This window comes from Ochotona princeps, chromosome 16 (assembly GCF_030435755.1).
Source record: "Ochotona princeps isolate mOchPri1 chromosome 16, mOchPri1.hap1, whole genome shotgun sequence".
NCBI lineage: Eukaryota > Metazoa > Chordata > Mammalia > Lagomorpha > Ochotonidae > Ochotona > Ochotona princeps.
The window spans coordinates 55,435,086-55,462,125 of NC_080847.1; the positions used below are offsets into that span (position 1 = coordinate 55,435,086).

The 27,040-nt window shown below is 57.6% G+C and overlaps 3 protein-coding genes across 5 annotated transcripts in view; 1 reads left to right on the forward strand and 2 right to left on the reverse strand.

Moving 5' to 3' along the window:
* The window catches only part of GARIN5A (golgi associated RAB2 interactor 5A), a 123,603-nt gene that overhangs the window by 60,942 nt on the left and 35,621 nt on the right, over window positions 1-27,040 (reverse strand). The gene's annotated exons all lie outside the window — the stretch shown is intronic.
* The window catches only part of EMC10 (ER membrane protein complex subunit 10), a 140,661-nt gene that overhangs the window by 58,942 nt on the left and 54,679 nt on the right, over window positions 1-27,040 (forward strand). The gene's annotated exons all lie outside the window — the stretch shown is intronic.
* Window positions 1-27,040, reverse strand: part of LRRC4B (leucine rich repeat containing 4B) — a 50,521-nt gene that overhangs the window by 18,286 nt on the left and 5,195 nt on the right. For 2 of the 3 annotated variants that reach the window (XM_058674964.1, XM_058674965.1), the window contains exon 1: window positions 9,922-10,215. The exons of the other annotated variant lie outside the window; for it this stretch is intronic. The gene's annotated coding sequence lies outside the window, so the exon portion shown is untranslated. Of the gene's footprint in view, window positions 1-9,921; window positions 10,216-27,040 lie in introns of those variants that run through there. 3 annotated transcript variants of the gene reach the window in all.

The following is a 27,040-nucleotide window of genomic DNA, read 5'->3' on the forward strand; positions in this document are numbered from 1 at the left end:
CATCCATCCATCCACATACACTCACTCACTCACCATCCATCCACATACACTCACTCACTCACTCACCATCCATCCATCCACATACACTCACTCACCATCCATCCACATACACTCACTCACCATCCATCCACATACACTCACTCACCATCCATCCATCCATCCACATACACTCACTCACCATCCATCCACATACACTCACTCACCATCCATCCACATACACTCACTCACCATCCATCCATCCACATACACTCACTCACCATCCATCCACATACACTCACTCACCATCCATCCATCCACATACACTCACTCACCATCCATCCACATACACTCACTCACCATCCATCCACATACACTCACTCACCATCCATCCATCCACATACACTCACTCACTCACTCACCATCCATCCACATACACTCACTCACCATCCATCCACATACACTCACTCACCATCCATCCATCCACATACACTCACTCACTCACTCACCATCCATCCACATACACTCACTCACTCACCATCCATCCATCCACATACACTCACTCACCATCCATCCACATACACTCACTCACCATCCATCCACATACACTCACTCACCATCCATCCACATACACTCACTCACCATCCATCCACATACACTCACTCACCATCCATCCATCCACATACACTCACTCACTCACTCACCATCCATCCACATACACTCACTCACTCACCATCCATCCATCCACATACACTCACTCACCATCCATCCACATACACTCACTCACCATCCATCCATCCACATACACTCACTCACTCACCATCCATCCACATACACTCACTCACCATCCATCCACATACACTCACTCACTCACTCACCATCCATCCACATACACTCACTCACTCACCATCCATCCACATACACTCACTCACTCACCATCCATCCACATACACTCACTCACCATCCATCCACATACACTCACTCACTCACCATCCATCCACATACACTCACTCACCATCCATCCATCCACATACACTCACTCACTCACCATCCATCCACATACACTCACTCACTCACCATCCATCCATCCACATACACTCACTCACTCACTCACCATCCATCCATCCACATACACTCACTCACCATCCATCCATCCATCCACATACACTCACTCACTCACTCACCATCCATCCATCCATCCACATACACTCACTCACCATCCATCCATCCACATACACTCACTCACTCACCATCCATCCACATACACTCACTCACTCACCATCCATCCACATACACTCACTCACCATCCATCCACATACACTCACTCACTCACCATCCATCCATCCACATACACTCACTCACTCACCATCCATCCATCCACATACACTCACTCACCATCCATCCACATACACTCACTCACCATCCATCCATCCACATACACTCACTCACCATCCATCCATCCATCCACATACACTCACTCACCATCCATCCACATACACTCACTCACCATCCATCCACATACACTCACTCACCATCCATCCATCCATCCACATACACTCACTCACTCACCATCCATCCACATACACTCACTCACTCACCATCCATCCACATACACTCACTCACTCACTCACCATCCATCCATCCACATACACTCACTCACTCACTCACCATCCATCCATCCACATACACTCACTCACTCACTCACCATCCATCCATCCACATACACTCACTCACCATCCATCCATCCACATACACTCACTCACCATCCATCCACATACACTCACTCACCATCCATCCACATACACTCACTCACTCACTCACCATCCATCCACATACACTCACTCACTCACCATCCATCCACATACACTCACTCACTCACCATCCATCCACATACACTCACTCACCATCCATCCACATACACTCACTCACCATCCATCCACATACACTCACTCACCATCCATCCATCCACATACACTCACTCACCATCCATCCATCCATCCACATACACTCACTCACTCACCATCCATCCACATACACTCACTCACTCACCATCCATCCACATACACTCACTCACCATCCATCCATCCACATACACTCACTCACTCACCATCCATCCACATACACTCACTCACCATCCATCCACATACACTCACTCACCATCCATCCACATACACTCACTCACCATCCATCCATCCACATACACTCACTCACCATCCATCCATCCACATACACTCACTCACTCACCATCCATTCATCCATCCATCCACACACCCACCCACCATTTCTGGAGCCCTTACTCCATGCCAGATGCTGCACAGATGCTGCTAAAGATGACCATGTATGCAAGGCCAAGGACACTGGGGGACACTGAGGGCAGGTAGTGACAGTAGTGCATACTGGCTGTGTGCAGGTTGGAATCTTGAATCTGTTGCTTATCTGCTGTGACCTAAGGCTAGTGACTCTGTTTTTCAGCACTGTGAAGCAGCTGACTAGTGACTATGGACAGCCCTGCCACCGCACACACAGGCTGGCCACCTCTCATCTCCCTGGCTGGCCACCTTCCTCACTCCTGCCATCAGGGCTACCTTCTTGCCCTATATGCAGCCAGGGTTCCTGTCCCTCCCCTGCCCAGCCAGGGGGTCAGGGATCCCAGCTGGGCTCTGCCCCTGCTTACGCTAACCTCAGGCCCTTTGCATCTGCCCTCCCCACCGCCCACAGGGCTCTGTCTTCTGCCAGGCCTTGCACAAGACCACCCTGACCAGCTCTCGGCTCCACCTTGTCTGCTCCTGCATGGAAGCTTCCTTCTGGCAGGGCTGGGGCTGTTGTGCACAGCTTGGCTTCCAGGACCCGGGACAGTGCCTGCCGCACAGCGGGGAATCTGCCCAGGTAGGGTGAGGGCCTGCAGGATGCCACCAGCCCGGCTATCACTCCACATTCCTCTCTAGGTCCACACCCCAGACCCTCGGGCTGGGCCCCTCCCCTAGGCAGTGCCTGCTCCCCAGCTGCCTGCTCAGCAGAAGCAGCACCTTTCCAGGCTGGGATGCCCTGGTATCTCCACATAATTCCAAAGATTCCCCCATATGGGCCTGTGCACTCCGTCTCCAGCTGTGTGCTGAGGTCCCTCACACATCCTGCCTCCTCAGCGAGGTCTGAGGTGACCGTGACCACACACTTTCTTGTTCCAACTCATCAAGTACCAGAACCTAAGACCAGTGATGTCCAGAGCATGCCTGGCACTGCCCAGGCACCGTCCAGGAGTTTCATCTGTGTAACAAGCTGCTGCCAGGGGAGGGCTGCACCCCCATCTCAAAGACTCCACTGCCAGAAGAGCTGCCCCAGCTCCCACCACAGCAGCCTGGCCTGCCCCCTAGTCTGAGAGCAGCAGCAGTTCCTGCTGGGTGAGGGCCGGCACAAGCATGCTACACCCCAGTTTTCTCCCCAGACCCCCACCCTCCTCTGCACTGTGTAGGATGTGACATGCCTGACCCCCTCCCCCACCCCTCTCCCTGCTGGTGGAGCTCGGGCCCCAAGGACACTCTAACAGTGATGGACAGGGAGTGATTGCCGAGGACTTCCTGGGTACACAGCTTCCTTAAGCCGCTGGCTTCCTCTGCAGCTCTAGCAGGCAGGGACAGTCCCTCACCCGCTGTGTAGATGACAGAGCACATTCAGAGGGCTGGGGGCACCTGCCAAGGTTCACAAATTCCTAAAGCAGCCCAGGCCACCAGCTGCCCCATGTGAGGCCAGAGGGCACACTAGGTCTCCACCCCACCTGCCGTCAGGAACGAGCTGAGGGAGGTGCAAAGACCACTCTACACCACTGGCAAGGGGCAGGGGGACAGCGCCAGGTGAGGGAAGCAGTTGCAGGCATTCACAGCGGGAACAGGGGCTGAGGCCTCCCCTGCCTGCTGGGCTCCAGGAGAGCTTGGGCACCGTGCCTGAGAAGATCCCGGCAGATGGCAGATGGGACACCCGAGGACCCGGGAGAGGCGGGGTGAGGAGGGACGTTCTGGCTGGGCACGCTCAGTGTCCTGGGTGGGTCTAGAAGGTGAGGGCCAGGGAGGAGGCGCACTGCCACTGAGGTGATGGGGGTGTAAGCCTGGAGCCCTGGAGCAGTGCCCTGCTGTTCAAGGGGGCTGTGCAGGTGAGGGGGTCTAGGCAGTGCATCCCCCACACCCTCAACACACAGCCTACCTTGCAGCCTGTGGACTGACTCCAGGGAGGACAGCCCAGGGCCCAGACAGCTGCAAAGGCTGACGTTGCACTGGGTCCCAGTCCAGCCCAGGACCTGCAGCAGAGGGGCCCAGGTTTCCTGTACAGGTGGGGATGGGGTCGGGATCAGGGCTGGCTTGGAGTCCTCCTTTTCCATCCAGCTGCCTGGCCTCTTCCAGATCCTCACCGTGGAGTCCTGCGGGGCCTAGCCCTGCTGTTCTCCCCGCCCAGAGAACCCTTCCTTGGTCTAAAGGATCAGGAAAAGAGAGTGAGGTGAGCACAGGCTGGGGTTGGGACACCTCCCCTGGCCAGATGCTGGCAAAAGCTGAGAGCTGTGACAGTGGCAGGTGGGCAGAGCAAGAAGGGGGTCAGGTGAACGGACTTGGGTGTCCAAAGGCCCAGGGGCTGGAGGCAGGCGGGCATCTGCGAGTCCTGCAGAGCCCAGCTCGGGACCACAAGACAGCGGTGAGGGGGTGGCACCCACTCCTTCCTCCTGCCCCAGGCCGGGCTGGGGCCGGGTAAGCTCTGGCTGTGAGCGAGCCCTCTGAGCAGACTGGCATGGGGAGGCTGCTGGCCAGGAAGGAGCTGGGCCAAGGGATGGAGAGACCGGAAAGAGTGAAAAGACAGTGGATTTGTCCAACGGGCAGACTTTGGGGGTGTCCAGAAGGTAAAGGAGAGAAAGCAGCCAGATCCTAAAAGCCAGGAGTGGTGGGGGGAGGCTCCCTAGACACGGGCCCCTTCCCACTCAGGTCACCCCAAGGAGCAGCGGGCAGGGTAACTGTGACTGCACAATGGAGAGGTGGCAGTGTCTCACCGCATGGCCCACCACGTGGCCATGGAGCACCGGACCCGGTGTGGCCGTTTCCAGCCCTGCTTGGGCCTCTGCTGCCCGAGTCCTCACAGCTCTGCTCCTCCTCCTGGGCCTTTGCCCTGCCACAGCTGCCTGGCATGGCTCTCGTAGGGCCCACAGAGAAGCCAGGCAGGCCACAGGCTGAGACAGGCATGGGGTAGCTGCGTACATGAGCATATCTTGCTCTTCTGCGGCACCCGGCACAGTATCCACTGACACATTGTGGCAGTGGGGTCACGGCCTTGTCCAGGGGCACTGTCGCCCAGGCAGGCTCACAGAAAGAAAGCGCACTTCTAGGCCCCTAGGTCAGTGGTGAGCCCAGTGGGCGAGCAGCCTGCCACCCCCAGACTGCATCTGGTTGGTGTGGGGTGAGGGGAGCTTGTGAAACAGTGTTTACTGCCAAAGTTCAGGCATGACGGCAGGCAACAGAGCGTGCCAGGCAGGCAGGGACGTGGCCTGCCCTGCTCACAGGGCTGCTCTGGTCTGTTTTCTGTGCATGTGGAAAAGGCACCAGCAGACAGGATGAAGCCAAATCTGCCCCACGCTGCAGCAGCCTGTCTCGGCCGTCACTGTGTGCCCACGGCCCCAGCACCTCATGCCAACGCAGGGTTGGAGCCTGCATGTCACGGGGCGGCACACGCTGCAGCCATGGCTCAGGCTGGGCTCAGCCGTCCCATCGCCCTGTGCCACCTTGCAGCCTGCACACTGAAGGGCCTGGGGCCAGGCAAGCTCTCCGTGGGAGGATTCCGTCGGTGCCCCGTTGAGGGAGGACAGAGAACAGATGACAGGGATGCTGCTGAGAGATCTGGCCTTGAACTCTGGCTTGTCACTCCTCACCGTGCCTCAGGCTCTGCATGGCATTGGCACCCGCTGCCTTGGAGGGCTGCGGGGGCACCTCAGTGTCAGCCACCTTCAAAGGATTCCTATGCTCCTATTCCCAGGCTCCTTCTCCGCTGCCCACAGTGAGTGAGGCCCGGGAGCAGGAGCTCCCACCTCCCTGCACCAGGATCGTATTCCGGTGGGCCAGGCTGGGTCCTCACTGAGACGGCATGAGCCCCGAGTCACAGGAGGCTCCAGTCCTGCCCTGTGCCCTGTACATCTACTGTCCCTGACCAACTGACTCCATCTGGACCTGCCCCTTGGCTTATCCCTCTGTCAGGCAGCATTCTCAGCTGCGGTGGGGGCACAGTGCTGCCACCTGCGGCTGTGTGCTGGCAGCTTGGGGGCCACACTGCACTCACACAGCACTGCTTAGGATTGCTTCTCCCTGCAGGGGTGCCCCGAACCCCCCGGCCAGTGTAGGGGTGTGTCCGGTACAGGGCCTGACTTGGGGCAAGCTCCCAGGAAGTGCTAGCTCTGTCCTTGTCCTTCTCGTCTGCCTCCCAGGGAACCCTCTTCTTCCTTCGCCATCTGGGATGCCACCCTCCCACGGAGCTGCGGTTGGCACTGCCGTAGGCTCATCACTGCAGCATCTGGGCAAGGGTTCTGGGGCCTAAGCCCCACTTGATGGGGGCACAGGTTCCAGGGACCCTGAGCCCTGCTCCTCTCGCCTGGGCCATTCTTGTGAACTCCCCCAGGCCGAGTGCCTGTCGGGTGGGGGCCAGGGGCCCAGTGCTGCCACCACCTGTCCCCTGGTTGCACAGCCCCTCTCCCAGGCCTTCGCCTGCCATGACAACAGTCGCGAGTGGGTTTCCAGGCAACAAAGGGGCACTATGCCACTCTCCTTACTCTTCTGCCACCGGCAGCCTCAGGAGTTGGAACGAGCACAGGAGGGCCCTGATTTCCAGGGGAACAGAGATGAGGCAGCCCAGACAGGAGTCCAGCAGGTGAGGGGAGGGACCGGTGTGGTGGCATCGCGAGGACCCTGCCTTCAGTATCCAGGCCAGTGACATGCCCTGTCACGGGATCAGTCCCCTGCACATCCCTGCGGTTCAGGGCCAAGGACCACACCATGTGTCCTCGCCACCCTCACGGGCCAAAGGAGCAGCCACCCTTGCCGCTGGGCTTTAGCTGCACTCCGGGGCAACAAGCAGGTGGGATGCAAGAAGCCCACCTGCCTCTAGGTCAGTCTGGCTGAGTCTAGAACACCTTAGACCCTAGCTTGGGCACCGCATGGGCTGGAGGTGGGCTGCTCAGACTACAGGGGAACTCAGAGTTAGGGAACACAGAGGGACCCCAGCAAGGGGACTAAGCAGGGGAGGGAGGGGGTGTGGACAGGAAACCAAGTACAAGAACCAGACCCAAGGAAAGGGCAGGGTGGGCAGCCTGGTGGTGGGTAGTGGTGAAGCAAGGTGAGAGAGGGCGTGGCTGGGGTGCCAGCGCACAGCCCACGTGGGCCAGGGGAGGCACCTGGGAGGAAGGCAGTCACCTGGGGGAGGCACCTGGGAGGAAGGCGCCTCCCCCCAGGGGTTTGATGTGAAGTTCCTGGACTTGGAGAATGCTGGCTCCAAGCACTGCTCTTTGAAAGCACATGGCCCTGAGCTCTGAGGCGCAGACTTCAGGGAAGCAAGGAGAGACAGGAAGCTGTGGATCGCGAGGAGGGGCAGGGGGTGTGTCACACGAGACCCGGGCCGAGCACAGGCAGGTGAGATGGGACAGCAGGGTCAGTTCCAGGGAAGTGGCAAGGGGGAGGCAGCCCAACGGAAGCTAGGACAGAGATGTGGGTGATGAGGGGTGGGAGGAGACAGACAGTGGTGAAGCAGGTGATGGAGGGCTAGGACCTGGGCAGGAAGGCGGAGTTGGGGACCCCCTCCCTGGCACCTCTGCAACAAGGTCTGCCTCTGGGGGGGGCCTGAGGGCTCAGGGCTCTGCCTGCAGGAGGGTACAGCCCGTGTCTCCGCAGCTCTGTAAGGCTGCGAGGTGGTGAGCAAGGGCCCTGTGTGTACCTAGCTGCTGTCTGGGGCTCCCCTGCTCCATCTTGTGGCCTCTGGCTGGCTCTGGGCCTCCACCGGCCCCATCTGGGTCTTGACTGTGTGAACCTGTGCGGGCACCTCTGTGTCTTCCATACACGCTCCCACTCTCCTGTGGTGGCTGAGCAGGGTCCTACTGACAATCCTACCCAGGCCAAGGAGGAGTGACCTGCAGACACTGCCCACACTTGGTCCATGTTACCCTGGGTCTGCCCTGCTTGCCCCTGGGTAGTTGGCTCTGGGCACAGGCGTATGCTCCTGGCTCTGACTCCCCGGTGAGTGACGCTGTGTGGCTGACTCCACGGTGATACACCTGAGTGGTGCGCAGGCATGGACAGCCATCACTCTGCCTCCTACCCTTCCGGTCCTGTCCAGTGTCTCTCCTCTCTAGGCATGCATTTGAACAGTCGGCGGCCAAGATGAGTGGAGTCCAGAGAAGAGGAGGAGGAAGGTGGGAAGTGGAGGGGGAGGCGTGAAACGCAGGTTACAAGCAGTGAGCAGCCCCAAGCTGCCCCAGGAAGGGAGAGGCGCTGCTCCTGGCCCCCGGCCTGGGCTGGGGGCGGCAGAGGAGGCAAGCCTGCTGGGCTGCTCCCAGCTGCGGCTGGGGCCCCGGTTCCTGTCTGGCGGCTGCGCGGCCTGGACTCGGATGTGAGGCGCATAGCAATGGGCGCTGCGGAGCTCCTCTGCAGCTCCCAGCTGGGGAGGGGGTGGGGAGGGGGCTGCCGGGCAGCCCCACGCTCCCTCCTCGCTCTTCCCTCCCCTCCAGCTGGGCTCTCCCCAGGGGAATTCCCCACCCCAACAGGAAGCTGCCTGAGGCTGCAGGTCCAGGGAAGGGGGCTCTGCAGGGTGGCAGAGGTGGGGGCACTTGGGAGGACAGGGGAGAGAACGGGGTCTAGGAGCAAGCTGGGGCAGGAGACATGGGCAGAACCCTGCGAGAGCCTGAGCCTTGGGCTCCAGTGGTGACGGAGAGTGGGGGGGATGAGGATCGAGAAGGCGAGCTTCCAGAGAGGAGGGTCCTAGCTGGTGGGGTGGCCTGTGGAGTGAGCAGAGGGTGTTGGTGAAGCAAGGCTGTGAAACGGGGTCCCAGCAAGAGCTGCTGTGATGAGGTTGCCAGGGTGCTAAGAATTAGAGGCAGAAAGAGAGAGTGGGACGTAGGGGCCGGTGGGACAGAAACTAAAAGTTGGGGTACCGTGGGGAGAGGTACAGACCTGAGGAGACCCCAGGGCAGTTCCTAGGAAAGCAGGTGCGAGGGCAGAGAGCCAGCAGCAGGGGATGCTGAGCACCATGGGGGCCTTGGGGAGATGGCCGGGGGTCCCATGTGCTCCAGGCGGAGGCGCAGAGTGCCAGCCTCAAGGAAGGGGGTCCTGGCAGGAGGGGGGGTGGCCTACAGCTGGGAAACTGGGAGACCCCCAAGAGGAGAACGGCAGAAGCCTGGGGAGGGGATTGTTTCATTCCCCAGTCACCCCCTCCATCTTTCCCATTTTCACTTCCCAAACTCCCCGGTTCTCCCCCGTTGCCACGGCAACCGCTCCTGCCAGGCGCGGTCACCAAGGAAACCCCGTGCCCGCCTCTTCCCCCCCAACCCTGGCATGTCCCCCCCAGCAGCAGCGGTGTGGAGGGTGGGAGGGGCCGTGGGGGGTACGGATGAACCCCGTCTCCCGCCCCAGAAGGGGCATTAAGACCCACACCAGGCGAGCCCTGCACCCTGAGCCTGCATCCTCTCCCCGCGGCTGAATACGCAGCGACCGACCGCCCGATGCCTGTCCCCCAGCCCATAGCCCTGGGCAGCGGCGACCCTCAACACAGAACTCTTGGGACAGGAGAGCCCCCACCGACCACCTCCCTCGCATCCAGGCCCCGCCCACTGTCCTCTGCCGTCCCCCACCCCCAGGAGGCCTAAGACCACCGTTGCCCAACCAGCGACCCCCCACCCCTGTCCGTGCCCGCGCCGGGTGCCCCTCGGCGGCTACTCACAGCGCGGACGGGGGCTCCTTCCGGGGGCAGCATGCCCGGCGGGGGGGCGACCCCCCCAGTGAAGCGCAGGAATTGGGGTGCGAGGCCTGCAGCGGCGAGGAGCGGGGGGCGGGGCTGCGGCGGGCCAGGGTCCTTTGCCCTCGCCCCCCTCCCCGGCTCCTGGATGGGAAGGGGGCTCCAGCGGCGGCGGCCGCGGCGGGCGGTGCTGGGTCGGGGCGGCTCCGCGTCCTCGCCCGCCGGCCCGCCCGCCCGCCTTCCTTTCTTCCCTTCTTTCTTCCCTTGCTTGCTTGCTTGCTTCCTTCCTTCCTCCCTCCTCGGGCCCGCCGGCGCCGCTCTCCCCCCACCCACCCCCCCCAGGCCCCGGCCCCGGCCCCGGCCCCCGCCTCGGACGGTGCGGCAGCGGCCGGGAGCAGCCGAGAGCGGCGGCGACGGCAGCGGAATACTGATGCCGGCGGGGGAGCGCGGGCGGGCGGAGGGGGACGCGGCCCGGGAGGAGGGGGAGGGCGCGGGCGGAGGGGGTGGGAAAACGGGGGAGGGGACGGAGGGCAGAGCTGCAGAGGAGACAAGAAAGCGGGGTGGGAGGCAGAGGAGAAAAAGGCGAGGGGCGGACAGCCCCCAGCGCACCTGCTCCTGGGCTGAGCCCAGTGGGGGCCAGGAGGGAGGTGTGGAAAGACCCCCGCCCCCCGGGAGCCAGCCGCAGAGCCCCAGGAGGAGGGCGAGGCTGGAGAGGAGCTGCGGTGGCCGGTGGCCGAGGCCCAGGGGGCGGGGAGGAAGAAGAGGCCAGAGAAGGAGGGGGTGGGGTAGGTGTGGTCCCTGAGAGCAAAGGGTGGGCAGGTTGGAGGTGGAGGGGGGCCCAGCAGAGCGGGTGTCTGGGCTGGGGCTCGAGGCCCGGGAGCCAGCCGGCAGGGAAGGGCTGGGGGCGATTTGGAGCCCCATTGTGTGCCCACGTCGTCCACAGGCCCTCAGACCCGCGGGCGCAGCTGGAAACTGCCTGAGGAGGCAGGCTGACTCTGACAGCTGGGAGGAGGTGGGGGTCGGGCCCCACCTTCCCTCACCTCCCCAGGTGTTGGCCAAGGTGCTGGGACACATTTAGAGCCGCGAAGGGCGCTGGGGAGGAGGGGTGATGCTGAGGCCCTGGCGAGGTCACAGGCCCTCCCCTCCGCTCCTCTCCGTCCCCCACCCACCCGGACTCGGTCCTCTTCCCCCAAGAAGGGGGCATCAGGCAGCCTGTCTAGAACCACGTTGAGACCAGAGAGCTCCCAGTGGTGGCCCGGGAGGAGAGGTACAGGTGCTGGATGAGTGCAGCCTCGGTGGGGCTGCGGCTCCTGGGACCCCGCCCCTGGGTGCTGCTGAACCCTGGCCTAGGCACGCAGGGCCCAGCCCTGCAGGCCAGGGTCAGTGGGGACAGAGGAAGAACGTGGGGAGGGTATGGCAGTGTGTTCACAGCCTGGGAGCCCTCAGGACCCGGCCTCTGAGAGCTAGCCACCTCTGTGCCAGGAGGGACTGCCTGTGTGCTGGCGCCCACCACTGGTGCCCACACTGCTGTGGGTACTGTACAGGGCCCCACAACCAGAGAGGCTGAACTGGACCCAGTCCCCATTTGTTGTGGCTCATTCTCCATTCCTTACTCAGAGCCAGTGTGAACTTTGAAGTTGGAGGGGCCTCATGAGGTGCTGGTGGCAGGGAGCACCCAGGGCCTCACCCAGGCTGCTTGGCAGCAGGGAGCTGAACTCTGACCTCAGCCTGGTGGCAGCCCTGAGTAGCCCTGCTCCTGCCCCATTCCTCATTCCTGTGTCCGGCATCGCCTGCAGCCCGTGATGCACCAGGAGCTGGTGGACTGACCCTTTGTAATGACGGCCCAAAGGCATCTTACTACGTAGAATGCCAAATGGCAGGGCCAGTGCTGTGGGGCTGTGGCTTGCACCTCTGCCTACAGTGCCAATATCTTACATGGATGCCAGTTTGAATCCCAGCTGCTCCACTTCGCATCCAGCTCCTAGGAAAGCAGCAGAGGATGGCCCAAGTGCTTGGGCCCCTGCACGCGTATGAGACCTGGGAGAAGCTTCTGGCTTCTCCTGGCTTTGGCCTGGCCAAGCCCTCTCTGTGGCCATGTGGGGAGTGAGCCAACAAATACAAGGCCTCTATGTCTCCCTCTGTGTTACTCTGCCTTTCAAAAAGAAAGAAAAAGAAAGAACGAAGGAAAGAAAGCAGGCGGCAGCTGTATGGTTCCTCTCGGAGGGGAGAGTCCCCAGGTGAGCCCTAAGAGTCCCCAAAACAGAAAAGCACCCCACTGGGAGTGCCCAGAACTCCTCTCACTCTGCTTGGGAGTTGTGGCTGGCCAACAGGCCTACTCCTTGGACAAGTGAAATATGGGGAAATGAATGAACTCTTCATCCAGTGTACTTCAGTTTGTTCAGAAAAATCTCCCCGAGTGGGCCTCACGGGGGACCAGGGCTGAGGAGTAGCCTCCTGCCCGGATGTCCACGCACTCAGCTGCACTCACCCTGATGGCTGGGTGTGCACCTGTGCTGGGAACCAGCCGCCCTGCCACGGACAGTGGGCTGTTCCATGAAGGAAGGTGACATTACACTCGTGCTAGGCTCCGGCCTAGGCTCGCCCCCAGTTCTGCCCTTCAGGGGTGCTGAGGTCTGAGTGAGGGGTCTGAGGGAGCCCTTGGAGGCAGAGCCTTCGATTCTCCCATCATGGGCTTGTCTGTGCCTGCTGCTGCCTTGCCCTGGGACAGGAAGCCACAGGGCTAACAGCCAGCCACACACTGCCCCGCCTTATAAGCCCTCGCTGAGCCTCGTCAGGGGAGACCATGTCAGATGGGAGTCCAGAGACAAGGGCTCAATTCTCACAGTCAGGAACTGCCTTGCCTGCCTCCAACCCAACACTCGCATGTGCCGCCAAGTCAGTGGGCCCACTGTGTGCGCCCTGACCTGGTAGGCCCACTGTGTGCAGCCTGAGTCAGTGGGCCTACTGTGTGCGTCCTGACCTGGTAGGGCCCACTGTGTGCGTCCTGACCTGGTAGGCCCACTGTGTGCGTCCTGACCTGACGGGGCCCACTGTGTGCGCCCTGACCTGGTGGGGCCCACTGTGTGCAGCCTGAGTCAGTGGGCCTACTGTGTGCGTCCTGACCTGGTAGGGCCCACTGTGTGCGCCCTGACCTGGTGGGGCCCACTGTGTGCGCCCTGACCTGACGGGGCCCATTGTGTGCACCCTGACCTGGTGGAGCCCACTGTGTGCAGCCTGACTCAGCAGAGCCCACTGTGTGCAGCCTGAGTCACTACATAGTGTGATACCTTTTCAAGTGAAAAAGTGCTATTTGGTATCTACTCTGCCCCCAGTGGCCCACCCCTGGCACACCTCAGGTTCAACACGGGTTCGCTACAGTCTGACACGACACTGTGCTGGGAAGTGGGTTTTTCTGTAATTACAAACCAGCAGACAGGAAGTGAAGAGTGGTGTTCATTCTGATGCTCAAGTTGAAGGTTTTCCAGAGCCCAGCACAGGGTTCAGTGGGCCAAGCCCCCACCTGTGGTGCAGGCATCTCATATGGGTGCTGGCTCTGCTCCCAGCTGCTCCACCTCCATCCTGCTTCCTGCTGACGGGCCTGGGAAGGCAGCAGAGGACGGCCTGGGGCCTTGGAAGACCAGGAAGAAGCTCCTGGTGCCCGGCTGCAGCCTAGCCTGGTCCTGACTGTGTGGCAACTTGGGGAATGAAACAGCGGATGGAAGATCCTTTCTCTTCCTCTGCCACCCCTCCTCTCTCCTTCTATCCCTGTAACTTTACATTTAAGATAAATGAATCTTATATTATTTTTTAAAAATTTTATTTTTTATTACAAAGTCAGATGTACAGAGAGGAGGAGAGACAGAGAGGAAGAGCTTCCGTCCAATGATTCATTCCCCAAGTGACCACAACGGCTGGTGCTGTGCCAATCCGAAGCCAGGAGCCAGGAACTTCCTCCAGGTCTCCCACATAAGATGCAGGGTCTCAAAGCATTGGCCCGTCCTCGCCTGCTTTCCCAGGCCACAAGCAGGGAGCTCGATGGGAAGTGGAGCTGCCGGGATTAGAACCGGTGCCCATGTGGGATCCCGGGGCGTTCAAGGCATGGACTTTAGCCGCTAGGCCACTGCGCCAGGCCCCCGATAAATGAGTCTTAACAACAAGAGCAACCACAAACTCAAACAGGTTGTCCAGTGCCCAGTAGGTACACAGACCCCGGGAGCTGGTACCCAAGATCATTTAACAATGAAATAAGGCGATTTTTCCTCTCAGTTTATGGGATTCACTTTCTTGTTGGTTCTGAGTTAGGACATAATTACTCGATACCTGAAATACAGTGTTTATTCTTGGCCAAGACAGCATGGCGAGATGACGGGGCCCGTGCTGGCTCTGCACCCTGCCCAAGAGCTGAGCTCCATCCCCGCCAGGCGGCAGACTGGAACACACTCAGAGCCCAGGAAGGAACGGTAAGGTAAGTCCCGAACGCACAGCATTCTAAAGGCAGCCAGCCTGGGCTTTTTATTTTTATTTTATTTTTAATTTTTATTGGAAAGGTAGATATACAGAGAGAAGGAGAGACAGAGAGGAAGATCTTCGGTCCGATGATTCACTCCCCAAGCGGCCACAATGGCTGGAGCTGAGCCAATCTGAAGCCAGGAGACAGGAGCTCCCACACGGGTGCAGGGTCCCAAGGCTTTGGGCCATCCTCGACTGCTTTCTCAGGCCACAGGCAGGGAGCTGGATGGGAAGTGGGGCTGCCAGGATTAGAACCAGCGCCCACATGGGATCCCAGCATGTACAAGGCAAGGACTTTAACCACTATGCTATTGCACCGAGCCCTATTTCATTTTATTTTAAAATTTTTTTTTATTGGAAAGTCAGATATACAGAGAAGAGAGACAGAAAGGAAGATCTTTCGTCCGATGATTCACTCCCCAAGCAGCTGCAACAGCCAGAGCTAAGCTGATACAATCTGAAGCCAGGAGCCAGGAACTTCGTCTGGGTCTCCCACACGAGTGCAGAGTCCCAAGGCTTTGGGCCATCCTTGACAGCTTTCCCAGGCCACAAGCAGGGAGCTGGATGGGAAGCGGGGCAGCCGGGATTAGAAGTGGCGCCCATATGGGATCCTGGTGCATTCAAGACAAAGATTTTGGCCACCAGCCTAGCAAGCCGGGCCCAGCCTGCGCTTTTTAAAAAGTCAGTGTCATGGGGGAAAAACAGAGGTTGGAATAGTTACTCTGGATAATAAGAGACAGAAGAGATACAACATGCCCTGTGAGAACCTCACTTGGACTCCAGTTTAAAACAACCAGGCAAGCATTCGTTGGGCTAAGCCACTGCAGCACTGGTTCACATCCCAGCCACCCTGCTTCCAGCCGAGCTTCCCACGGATGCACCAGGAAAAGCAGTGAAGACGGCCTGGACACTGGGCCCTGCACCAAGGGGGAGACTTGCACGGAGGTCCAGGCAGCAGGCCGGACCAGCCCAGACTGTTCGGGAAGCAACACAGTAGGTAGAAGATATTGTATCTATCCCTTTATTTCTCTAACTATTCCTTTCAAATAATAAATATTTTTAATAATTTCTTTTTTTCCCCTAAGATTTATTTATTTTTATCAGAAAGGCAGATATACAGAGAAGAGAGACAGAGAGGAAGATCTTCCATCCAATGATTCACTCCCCAAGTGACCGCAACGGCCGGTGCTGCACCGATCCGATGCCGGGAACCAGGAACCTCTTTCTGGGTCTCCCACACGGGTGCAGGGTCCCAAAGCATTGGCCCGTCCTCGACTGCCTTCCCAGGCCACAAGCAGGGAGCTGGATGGGAAGTGGAGCTGCTGGGATTAGGACCGGCGCCCATATGGTATCCCGGGGCGTTCAAGGCCAGGACTTTAGCCGCTAGGCCACGCCGCCGGGCCCAAATTTATTTTTTAAATGTTTTTTAAAGATTGATTTTTTTAAATTGAAAAGTCAGATATACAGAGAGAAGGAGAGACAGAGAGGAAGATCTTCCATCTGATGATTCACTCCCCAAGTGAGCCGCAACTGCCAGAGCTGAGCCAATCTGAAGCCAGGAGCCTCTTCCAGGTCTCCCACGCGGGTGCAGAGTCCCAAGGCTTTGGGCTGTCCTCGACTGCCTTCCCAGGCCACAGGCAGGGGCTGGGTGGGAAGTGGAGCAGTACATGAACTAGTACCCATGTGGGATCTGGAATTGGAGGCAAAGGATTATCCAGTTGAGCCTCTGTGCCATTCCTAAAAATATGAAAAGTGTTTATTTATTTGAAAGATAAAGCAGTGGGGGTGAGGCGAGGACAGTCATCTTCCCCCTGCTTGCCTCACTCCCCACAGTTTGTAACAGCCAGGGCTGGGCCAGGCTGAAGCCCAGAGCCAGGAGCTCCAGTGAGTCTCCCCTGTGAGTGGCAGGAACCCAAGGACTTGGACTTTCATCGCTGCCTTCTGAGGTACATTAGCAGGAAAGTGGATTAAGTGGAGTAGCTGGGACTCCAACCTGCACCCCAACAAAGGAGCAGTGGTGAGAGTCCCAGTGGCAGCTTAACCCACCGCACCACAACATCCACCCCATTGGAATAGTTCTTGAAAGCCTAAAGGATTATCTGGGTAACTGGGAGAATATAAATTTAGACATGACTTCAGTTCTGAGGGGTGAGTGGTCCGACTGCAAGCCCATGACATCCCAGTCACCCTGAACCAGCTCGGCCTGGCTGCTGTGTGGAGGGCGGGGGTGAAGCCTGCTTGGAACAGCTCCAAGACTCCACGTCCTCGCGCGGCTCCTCCCTCTCCTGGCGGGCCTTCTCAGCGTCTTTTGCTGTTCTCCTGGGCCCTAACCGTGGGAGGGGCACTGCAGGGGCCAAGCCCCTCTTGTCTGCCAGCTCTAAATCCAGGCAGCTGTTAGCTGCCAGCGTGAGTCCTGGCCCATAGGGGCTGAGCCCGACCTGCAGGCAGGCAGAGGCGACTTGATGCCTTCGCTTCTCTTGGCACACCTGCCTCTCCACGGGCAGCTGCAGCACCGTGCAGGCAGCCGCTCCTCACAGACAGCACTCTTCCTACTCAGGCCTGCCCTCCACTGCTGAGAAACCCCATAGTTCCACCTTCACAGATTTCAGGACCCAGGATCAGTTTAAATGGAAACATTCCAGAAATAATGTGTAAGTTTGAAAGTTTGTGAAGAAACCTGGACTGCTGTGTCCATCTCTGTGGGATGGGCATCACGCCTCCACTGCAGCCGCGTCCATGCCGCCTGCCCACTTGGCACTTGGCACTTGCTAGCCATTGGCTGTCAGTCCAACCAGTAACCCTCACTCACCCAACAGTGTCTCCAAAGCACAAAAATAGTGAGGGTGGCGATTTTCACACGCCAAGGACAAGCTGTGAAGTGCCTCCCGCCAAGTGGAAAGGTGACAATTTTTGACTTATTAAGGAAAGACAAACCCCCTGTGGCTATGAGGTCCAAGGTGGGCATGGCCGTCCCCAGCTGTGAGGGTGAAGTGGCGGGGGGGGGGCATGCCCAGGTTTGCAGCCATACCTCTCCTACCATGCGGTGTGGGAAGTGCCACCCCAAATGGGCAAGGACATAAGGGTGCCTATGCACACCCACAGAGCCGAGCCTGGCACACTGGGGTCTCTCCGGAGGAAAAGGCATCCACGGGGGCTCTGTCAAGTCATCCCTTTGCCAGCCCTTCTGCCATAAGGCAGCCACACTGCCATGCCTGCCCCCGGGGCTGCCTGAGGCTCCCCCCCACTGCCATGCCTGCCCCAGGGGCTGCCTGAGGCTCCCCCTCACTGCCATGCCTGCCCCAGGGGCTGCCTGAAGCTTCCCACCCACTGCCATGCCTGCCCCCGGGACTACCTGAGGCTCCCCCTCACTGCCATGCCTGCCCCAGGGGCTGCCTGAGGCTCCCCCTCACTGCCATACCTGCCCCAGGGGCTGCCTGAGGCTCCCCCCCCACTGCCATGCCTGCCCCAGGGGCTGCCTGAGGCTCCCCCCACCACCACCACACAGCTCCCAGCTGGCCCTGGCCTCCCCTCCCTCAGCGCAGGCCCTGTGTGCTCTGGGCTCCTCGTTCCTCCTGCCCTCCTCTTCCCTCACCCCCAGCTCCCTCCACTGAGGTGAGCACAGGGCTTTTGCGCTAGCTTCTTTCTCTGTCCAGAACATTCTTCTCCGAGAGCATCACGTGGCTGGCTCCTTCCTGCTTCCTGCATCCAAGGCCTCACTTTCGCTGCCCCTTGCCTAGCCTGGGTGAGGTCCTCCTGACGTGGCAGCCCCACTCTCCCAACACTCACTGCAGACGGACACTCCCCGATCGCTCTCACTGCTCACTGCTGTCTTCCTAGGAGGGCAAAGGAATGACCCGTTTTGAGTATCTAGCAAATTCCAGGCAAATTGTGGATTTCCATGAGATTTGCTTGGGGTAAAATCCAATCCCTCCAAGCTGCCCTGAGCCCTAAACCCTCTGCCTGGGACACATGCATGTCCTCCCCGTGTTCCCTAGGGTACAGTCACTGAGGGGCTCCACCCATCACAGCCCTGCCCGGCTCTCAGGGAAGACCCGGTGATGCGCTGACCCAGGACCACCCAGTAAGATGTGCTTGGAGCTGGATGCCTAACCTGCTCCACTCACCTCTCAATCATACTCTACTCCATCAGCCTGCCCAGGACAAAGTGGGATTACATGTGCAGGGTGTCTTGGTCACTGGCCTTGCCGCACATCTGCAGTCCCACTTATGGCCAAGGGAGCACTGGACCTGCCATCCAGGGAGCAGTGCCCACCAAACAGGACACGAGCAGAAAGCCACTCCTTCCAGGCACAACCCAGGAAGAGGAGTGCCACCGCAGAACGGCTCCAAGCGCAGCTCCTGTGAGGTCCGCCCCACACAGGGGTGCGAGGCTGAGGCACGCCTGCAGGCAGCCAGTGGCTGGAGAGTGGGAGTGGGGGGGCACGTGGGCACCTCCAGAGGGAGTTCAAACCAAGACCGGAGAGCCAGTGAGCAGAAGCAGACTGGAGATGGCCCAGATGCTGGAACTAGGGGACAGGGACTCAAAGCACCTGAGGGATGCGCGGGCCAGACAGGGAGTGAGGGGAGGGTGGGGCAGTGCAGTAGACAAGCCAGAAAGAGCTACAGGCGTTCTGGAGTTCGCACACTGGTTCAGAAAGTCGAGGAGGAAGGAACACGTCCCACATCACACAGGCAGCCTAATCCTGACGCCCAAACCCGGCACTGCAGACCCATACTCCTCACATACCTGCATGGGAAAGCAAAGGCATAATACAGAAAAAAGTTAACAGTTCCTGAGGAAGTGAGACTTAGACCAGAAAAATAAGATTTGCTTGATATTCAAAAGATAACATACAATACAATAAAAGGAAAAAGTAATTTAATATCTCAATTGATGCAGTAAAAAAACTACACAATTGTATTTATTCAGAGATAGCATCATGTATTTCTTACAGAAAATCCTGGATTTTACAAAAACAATGTCCAGAACAGATGTGAATTTTGTTATATTGTAAGACAAAGTATCAATGAAGTCTTTTTTTTTAGTTTTATTTTTGATGACATAGTCGAGAAGGATGCATGCCCGTGTGGACCACTGATTAGGGTGGCAAGGGCCGAGGCTTAGGGGAACGTTTCTCTTCTTGTATCTGGGGTAGGGGAGAGGAGGGGAGGAGCCACCCTTGGCATCCCAACCACATTAGGACTCGGGGAAGGGGACTGGCCACCTCTGTCACCCCAGCCCGCTGTGGAGCATGCGCTGAGGGCTCTGCTCAGGTGGTTCTGATAGTTCAGAGATGCTGTTGATCTCACTGCTCCAAGGGTGAGGAAATCCTTCCACGGTCCACTGGCCGACATAGTCTACCTTAGAGTCTCCAACCATCTAGAGAGTTGCTGTCAATGCTTGGCTGGGAGAACTGTTCAATTTGCTCTGTCCTCCATCCTCTGCTACGGTACTAGATGTCCTCTGCAGGCCCCAGTGGACTGCCATATCCTCCATGTGCATCTGGGCAACCCGTCCACTGCTCCGTGGAAGCCACTAAGGAGGCCCAGCTCTGACACACGCACTCAACGATCAGACTACAAATCCTGCAATTCTTCCCATGGTTGGAGTTCTGAGTCCAGTGCTTCAGTTGGGGGGGTACCCAAAGAAACCTCTTCTGAGGTGACCCCAGACCTGACTCATGTCTGTGCTAGCCAGTATGGGGTCCAGCTCAGTCCATCACCCACATCAGCTTACATACACACTGGTAGCTGCAATTGTTGGGTCAGGTCTCCAGCTCCATCTCTTATGCAAACCAATGCCTGCTGTGGCCCAGCTCAACCCTACTCACCCACACTCAGCCCTCACGTACACCAGTGGGAACTGCAGCCCAGTCAGAGCCAACACCCCACCAGGGCCCACCTCCAGCCCTGGTTCCTGCTCCTGCCAGTAAGTGCAGCCGACGGGACCAGCCTGTCCTGATTCCCACTTGGCTTTTGTACACACCCACAGATGCTGCACTCTAGCTCAGCCGATCCGACCCCACTATCCAGCCCACACTCATGCTGGCGGGTGCTACTGACTGTCCATCTAGGTCCACCCCCAGACCTGTTCTCATGCTCACCAGTGGGAGCTGCAGCCCATCATAGAGTACCCATAGTTTCCTTCCAAGGTCCACTCCCAGGCCAAGATCTTGCACTTTCCAGGTGGTTCTGCAGTCTAGCCTGAGATAGGACTTGCCCCCATGCCCAGCACTCGCCTGCTGACACTGCAGCAAAGCCCGACCAGCCTGTACTTCACTTGGCTCATGTGTGCACCAGTAGATATGGTCGCTTAGCCCAGCCTGGCTCTCCCTCTAAACCTGCTCACATGCAGACCAAAGGTGTAGTAGCCCTGCCCAGCTTGGTCCGCCCCCAGACGCAGTTACCACACTCACTGGTGGGAGCAGTGGCTCAGCAGGGGAGTCCTCACCACCCCCTACTGGGCTTGCCCCCATCCCCTGCTGGGGTCTCATAGGTGCTGGTGGGAGTTGTGGCTGTCCGGCACAGCCTAACTCATCTTAGCATTTGCTGGCAGGTGCGATCTGCCCCTAGTTCCAGCTCGTGCTAGTGCGTGCTGTGGCCTAGGCCAGCCTGGATGGCACCTAGGTGTGAACTGGCTGGTGCTGTGGCCCAAGCCAGCCTCTCGTGATTCTCAGATCTGCCAGCGGGTGTTATGAACTGGCCCAATCTGGCCTGTCCCTGGACCTGAGCCACGCGTATGCCTGCAGGTACTATAACCTGGCCTGGTCTGGGCTGCTCCCAGCCTTGGTTCTTGCACTCACCACAGGGACTATATCCTGACAGAAGAGTTCTCCAAGCTCCTGTCTCAGGTCTTCTCAAGTGGCGGATCTCGCACACACTGGTGGATCCCTGGCCCAGTCTGACTTGGCTCACCTCCTGTCCTGGCAGGAACAGTGGCCTTGCCTGACTGGCCCATACCCATTCTGGTTTTCACTGCTGGGTGCTACAGCCATTATGCAAACATCTCTCTGCTTACATCTCTTTAAGCATACCAGGTCCATATTCAGGCCCAGCTCTTGGACGGTTCAGTGGGTGCTGGAGTCTAGCCCCTCTGGCACACCCCAGACCAGTGCACAAACATGCCAAGGCACATTGCAGTCACGTCCAGCCTAAATCGCTGCCCCTGTTTCAGCTCTTGCGCTCACCAGTGGGAACCACAATGCCCCTGGGGTGTCCCCTTAGCTCCCCAGCCAGACCTGTTTCCAGCCACAGATCTTGCACGTGCCAGTGGTTGCTCTGACCCAGCCGGCTTAGCCCATTCCCCCTCTTGGTGTTTGCCATTGGATGCTACAGCCTGGCCTGGCCTGGCCGGTATCCAGTCCCAACTCTTGCTGGTGGGTGCTATAGCCTAGCCTTGCCAAGTCTGTCTCCATCCCTGGCTCAGGCAAACTACCAGCCCAGCATGACCCGCACTCCATTCAGGCTTCTGCACATGCCAGTGTGCTAAGGTTTGGCTCAGCTTTGCCCATCCCACACCGTGGAACCAACCCACACTTGCTGACAAATGGAGCTGCCTTGCCTGGCCTGAATCACAGGCACACCAGTGTGAGGTACAACCCACCAGCGGAGTTTCCCAACTCTCCACCAGGCCCAGATCAGATCGCACATGTGCCAGCGGGGTGCTAGACCCTTACCTGGCATAATTTGCCCTCTCTGTCTTGGTCTTTGTATGAGCTGGTGGATGTTGCGGCCCAGCCTGCCCCAAACCCTATTCTTGGGTGCACCTGCAGCCTGCACCAGCCTAGCCTATTCCCAACCCCAGTACCCAAGAGTGCTAAAGGGTTCCATGGTGATTCCTAGCTCGGCCCATTACTACCCCCAGCTCTTGAGCAATTTCCACCGCAGCAGAAATCGCAGTCCTTATATCCTCCACAGCATCTGCCCCCGGGGCTGCTTCTCTCAAGCACTGATTAGTGTCATGGTGCAGCTTAACATTACCCGTTCCCTGTTCTGACGCTCACTGGCTCTGTGATCTAACTGTGGTCTGGCCAGGCCCGGTATACCCCAGCCCTAGCTTTAGAGCAGGTCAGTGTTATGGTATAGCAGGAAAAGTCACTGCCTAGGATGCCAGTGTTTCACATGGGCACCAGTTCTAATCCCGGCTGCTCCACTTCCCATCCAGCTCCCTGCTTGTGGCCTGGGAAAGCACCAGACAATGGCCCAAAGCCTTGGGACCCTGCACCCGCACTGCAGACCCGGAACAGGCTCCTGGCTTTTGATTGGCTCAGCTCTGGCCACTGTATGCATTTGTGGAGTGAATCATCGGATGGAAGATCTTCCTCTCTGTCTCTCCTCCTCTCTATATATCTGTCTTTCCAATAAAAATAAACTTTAAAAAAGAAAAAAAGTGTGGAAGATAATTAATTTCATTTTAACCCTTACTGATATCATTCACAAAAATTAACTCAAAATGATTTATGGACCTAAAGATAGCAACTAAAACTGTAAAGCATCAAGAGGAAAATGCAGTAAAATATTTTTGCAACCTTGAGAAAGACAAATATTTCTTCAGAAAGGACATAGAAATCAATAACAATAAAAATTAGATAAATCACACTTAATTAAGTTTAAAATTTCTGCTTGCAAAAAAATGTGATTACATAAATAAAAAGGCAAACCCCAGACCTGGAAATAATATTTACAGTCATATATTCGGGGGCCCAGCGTGATAGCATAGTGGTTAAAGTCCTCGCCTTGAACGTGTCAGGGATGCAATATGGGCGCTGGTTCTAACCCCGACAGCCCCGCTTCCCATCCAGCTCCCTGCCTGTGGCCTGGGAAAGCAGTCGAGAACAACCTAAAGCCTTGGGACCCTGCACCCACGTGGGAGACCTGAAAGAAGCTCCTGGCTCCTGGCTTTGGATTGGCTCAGCTCCAGCCATTGAGGCCACTTGGGGAGTGAATACGGAAGATCTTCCTCTCTCTCTTCCTCTCTGTATATCTGCCTTTCCAATAAAAAATAAATAAAAATCTTAAACACAAACAAAAAGCATATATTTGATAAATAAATGAGTTCAGAATATGTAAAGAACTTCCAAAAGTCAGTAGTAAGAGTTGAACAAATCAATATAATTAATGGCAAAATATTATAACAGATAGTTTACTAAATACACAATTTGCTAATAAACATGTGCAAAATTACTCGGCATTATCAGTCATTCGGGAAATGCAAACACAGTATTGTAATCAAATGCTACTCCGCAGGAAGTAGAGGAGCTGAAACTAGAAAGATGAACCACACTGAGGAATGGCAAGAAGCAGCCGCTCAGAGGCCTGGCCTGAAAGCTCCCAGCCACAGTCACACACAGGCACAGGGCGCCAGGCCTGCACCGTCAGGGCAGCACAGGCAGCCAGCAGCACACTGGACGACTCGTGCCACACTACTCTGAGATCACAGAATAAAAGCAATGAAAAGAGCGCACACTCAGGTCCGCCGTGATGGCCTAGTGGCTAAATCCTCACCTTGGACCTGCCAGGAGCCCACATGGGCGCTGGTTCACATCCCGGCTGCTCCACTTCCCACCCAGCTCCCTGCCTGTGGCCTGAGAAAGCAGTCAAGGACGGCCCAAAGCCTTGGGACCCTGTACCTGTGTGGGAGACCTGGAGGAAGCTCCTGGCTCCTGGCTTCGGATTGGCTCAGCTTTGGCCATTGTGGCCACTTGGGGAGTGATCCATTGGACAGAAGATCTTCCTCTCTGTCTCTCCTCCTCTCTGTATATCTGCCTTTCCAATACAAATAAATAAATCTTTAAAAAAGATACTCTTTAAAAAAATGTAGAGGGCAAGGGCTAAACTGGTACTTCACACGGACACATATGGTTTAGCAGCACATGAAAGGCATTTAACATCAGTAATTGTCGGTAAACGCACATTTAAACCGCAATGAGGCAGCGGCTCAGGCCAAGCAGGACGGCTGAAATGAAGCAGACACCGCGCGCCGGCTCTCGCCCACTGCCGCCAGGACGGCGGGACCAGGTCCACGTGGAAATGGACTGTTTCCGACAAAAATTCTTATTTATGTATGATCCCATCGTTCAACTCGCAGAAGAATGAAAGCTTGTGTTCACACAGCGCACATACAAGGCCAAGCAGGACTTCTGGAAGAACCTTTAGTAACAGCACCACCAAACTGACAGGAGTGCTCAGGGCAGACACAGCGGCTGTGTGTCACACACGGCCATACTACTTAGTGGCCAAAGGGACAATTACCGATGCATCTCACAGACATCACACCCAGCGAGGAAATCCAGATGCAAAGACTTAATACTGTGTTCTGTTCACATGAAGTTCAGTAAGAGGCCAAATTAATCTTGGGCAATAGCAATCAGAATAATGGCTGTCTACGGAAGTGGGATTAATTGGCCAGGGCACTGGGGACTCCGTGTGTGCCTGCTCGCCCATGTGTGCACAGCTGCACGGGACACACCTGCACATCTCATCGGTGCTAGCTCCACCTCCCATCACTTACAAAAATTCCAGACACATTATAGATCTAAACCCAAGCCAAACAATACCATTTGAAATACAGCAGCATAAGCAGAAAGGAAGACATGGAGAGAGAGACAGCTAGACCTTCCAGGTGCTGGCTTATTCCCCAGATGGCTACAGCAGCTGAGGCTGGGTGAGGCTGGGCCAGGCTGAAGCCAGGAGCCCAAAGTGACACCCTGGTCTCCCACCAAGGCGGCAGGGACCCATCTTTCATTGCTTTTCCAGGCACATCAGCTGGGAAAAAAGAACAACTAGAACTCGAACCACAATCATGTGGAATGCCGATATTTCAAGTGGAGGCTTAACCGGCTACACAACACTGGCCCCCAAAAGTACAGCTTTTCCAAAGGAAAGCAGGGATATCTATAGACTTGGGAGGGGAAGACTTCTTCAGCAAAACCCAAGCAAGCTATCAGAAAGAGTTAATATCTGGACTGCATTGTTAAGAAGTTCTGTTTATCAAAAATCATGAAGAGGGCATAAAAGTGAACCACAGACAAGGGTAGAATTTTATCAAAAAGATGTTAGGAATCAGTAAGAAAAAAATCGATAAGAAATAAAATCAAACCAAGCCTCTTGCATACCTGCCAGGACCCGAGGTGGCGCTCCCAGCTCCGGACAGCAGCTTGGCCGTGGCCCCGAGAAGCTAGCTGTCCACCTGCCCTCCCACTCCTGGGACGTGGACCTGGGAGCCAGCCCTCCACCTGCCCTCCCGCTCCTGGGACGTGGACCTGGGAGCCAGCCCTCCAACTGCCCTCCCGCTCCTGGGATGTGTACCTGGGAGCCAGCCCTCCACCTGCCCTCCCGCTCCTGGGATGTGTACCTGGGAGCCAGCCCTCCACCTGCCCTCCCGCTCCTGGGATGTGTACCTGGGAGCCAGCCCTCCACCTGCCCTCCCGCTCCTGGGATGTGTACCTGGGAACCAGCCCTCCACCTGCCCTCCCGCTCCTGGGACGTGGTCCCGGGAACACACACACAGGGCTTGCCCCGTGAAACCTGGAAGGTGGGATTCAGGCAAGGCGTGGGCACAGGAGCGTGGGCAGAGAATCCTAAACAGTGTAAGCCCAGGGCTGGCTGCTTTCTCACGGGGTCCCAGCAAAGCTCATCTTGCAACACTTTCCTGAGGGGGTGCTGGGCCCCACAGCCGAGGCCAGCTGCAGCGCAGCCTGGGCCCAGGTTCCCAGCACGCCCAGCACGTAGATGTGTGTGGTTTGAGTAAGATGCACTCTCTGTCCTAAACACTCTTCCACCCCTTACTATAAAAACCCCAGAAAACTGCTTCTCTCGGGAGTCAGTTTCTTTGCAGAAGCAAACTTTCCCACCATCCTTCACTGGCCAACTAAATCAAGTGTTTCTTTGAACACACCCACTCAGGGTTGGCTGGCGACACTGCAAGCCAGCAGACCCGTGTCAGCTAGCAGTGCTTGCACAGTTCTTGACAGCCAGAGCCCACAAGCCAATAAAGCACACAGCAACAATACAACGAGTGACACAACTGCGGTCCACTTGCAAGATGGCAAACTGTTGGGTGAGGAGGTTCCAGCTACAGTCACCACACCAGGGGTGGGTCTCCAAGGCTAAAGCAGCCAACCGGGAACTGAGGCTGCGCAGGCATGCAGGTGTGGGGAGGGCGGTCCCCGGGGCGGTGTAGGTGTAGGTGTGTGTGTGTGTGGCGGTCCCCGGGGCGGTATAGGTGTAGGTGTGAGGGACGGCGGTCCCTGGGGCAGTGTAGGTGTAGGTGTGTGTGGGGTGGTCCCCGGGGCGGTATAGGTGTAGGTGTGTGTGGGGTGGTCCCCGGGGCAGTGTAGGTGTAGGTGTGTGAGGGAGGGCGGTCCCCGGGGCAGTGTAGGTGTAGGTGTGTGGGGGGCGGTCCCTGGGGCGGTGTAGGTGTAGGTGTGTGTGGGGTGGTCCCTGGGGCAGTGTAGGTGTAGGTGTGTGAGGGAGGGCGGTCCCCGGGGCAGTGTAGGTGTAGGTGTGTGGGGGGCGGTCCCTGGGGCGGTGTAGGTGTAGGTGTGTGTGGGGTGGTCCCCGGGGCAGTGTAGGTGTAGGTGTGTGAGGGAGGGCG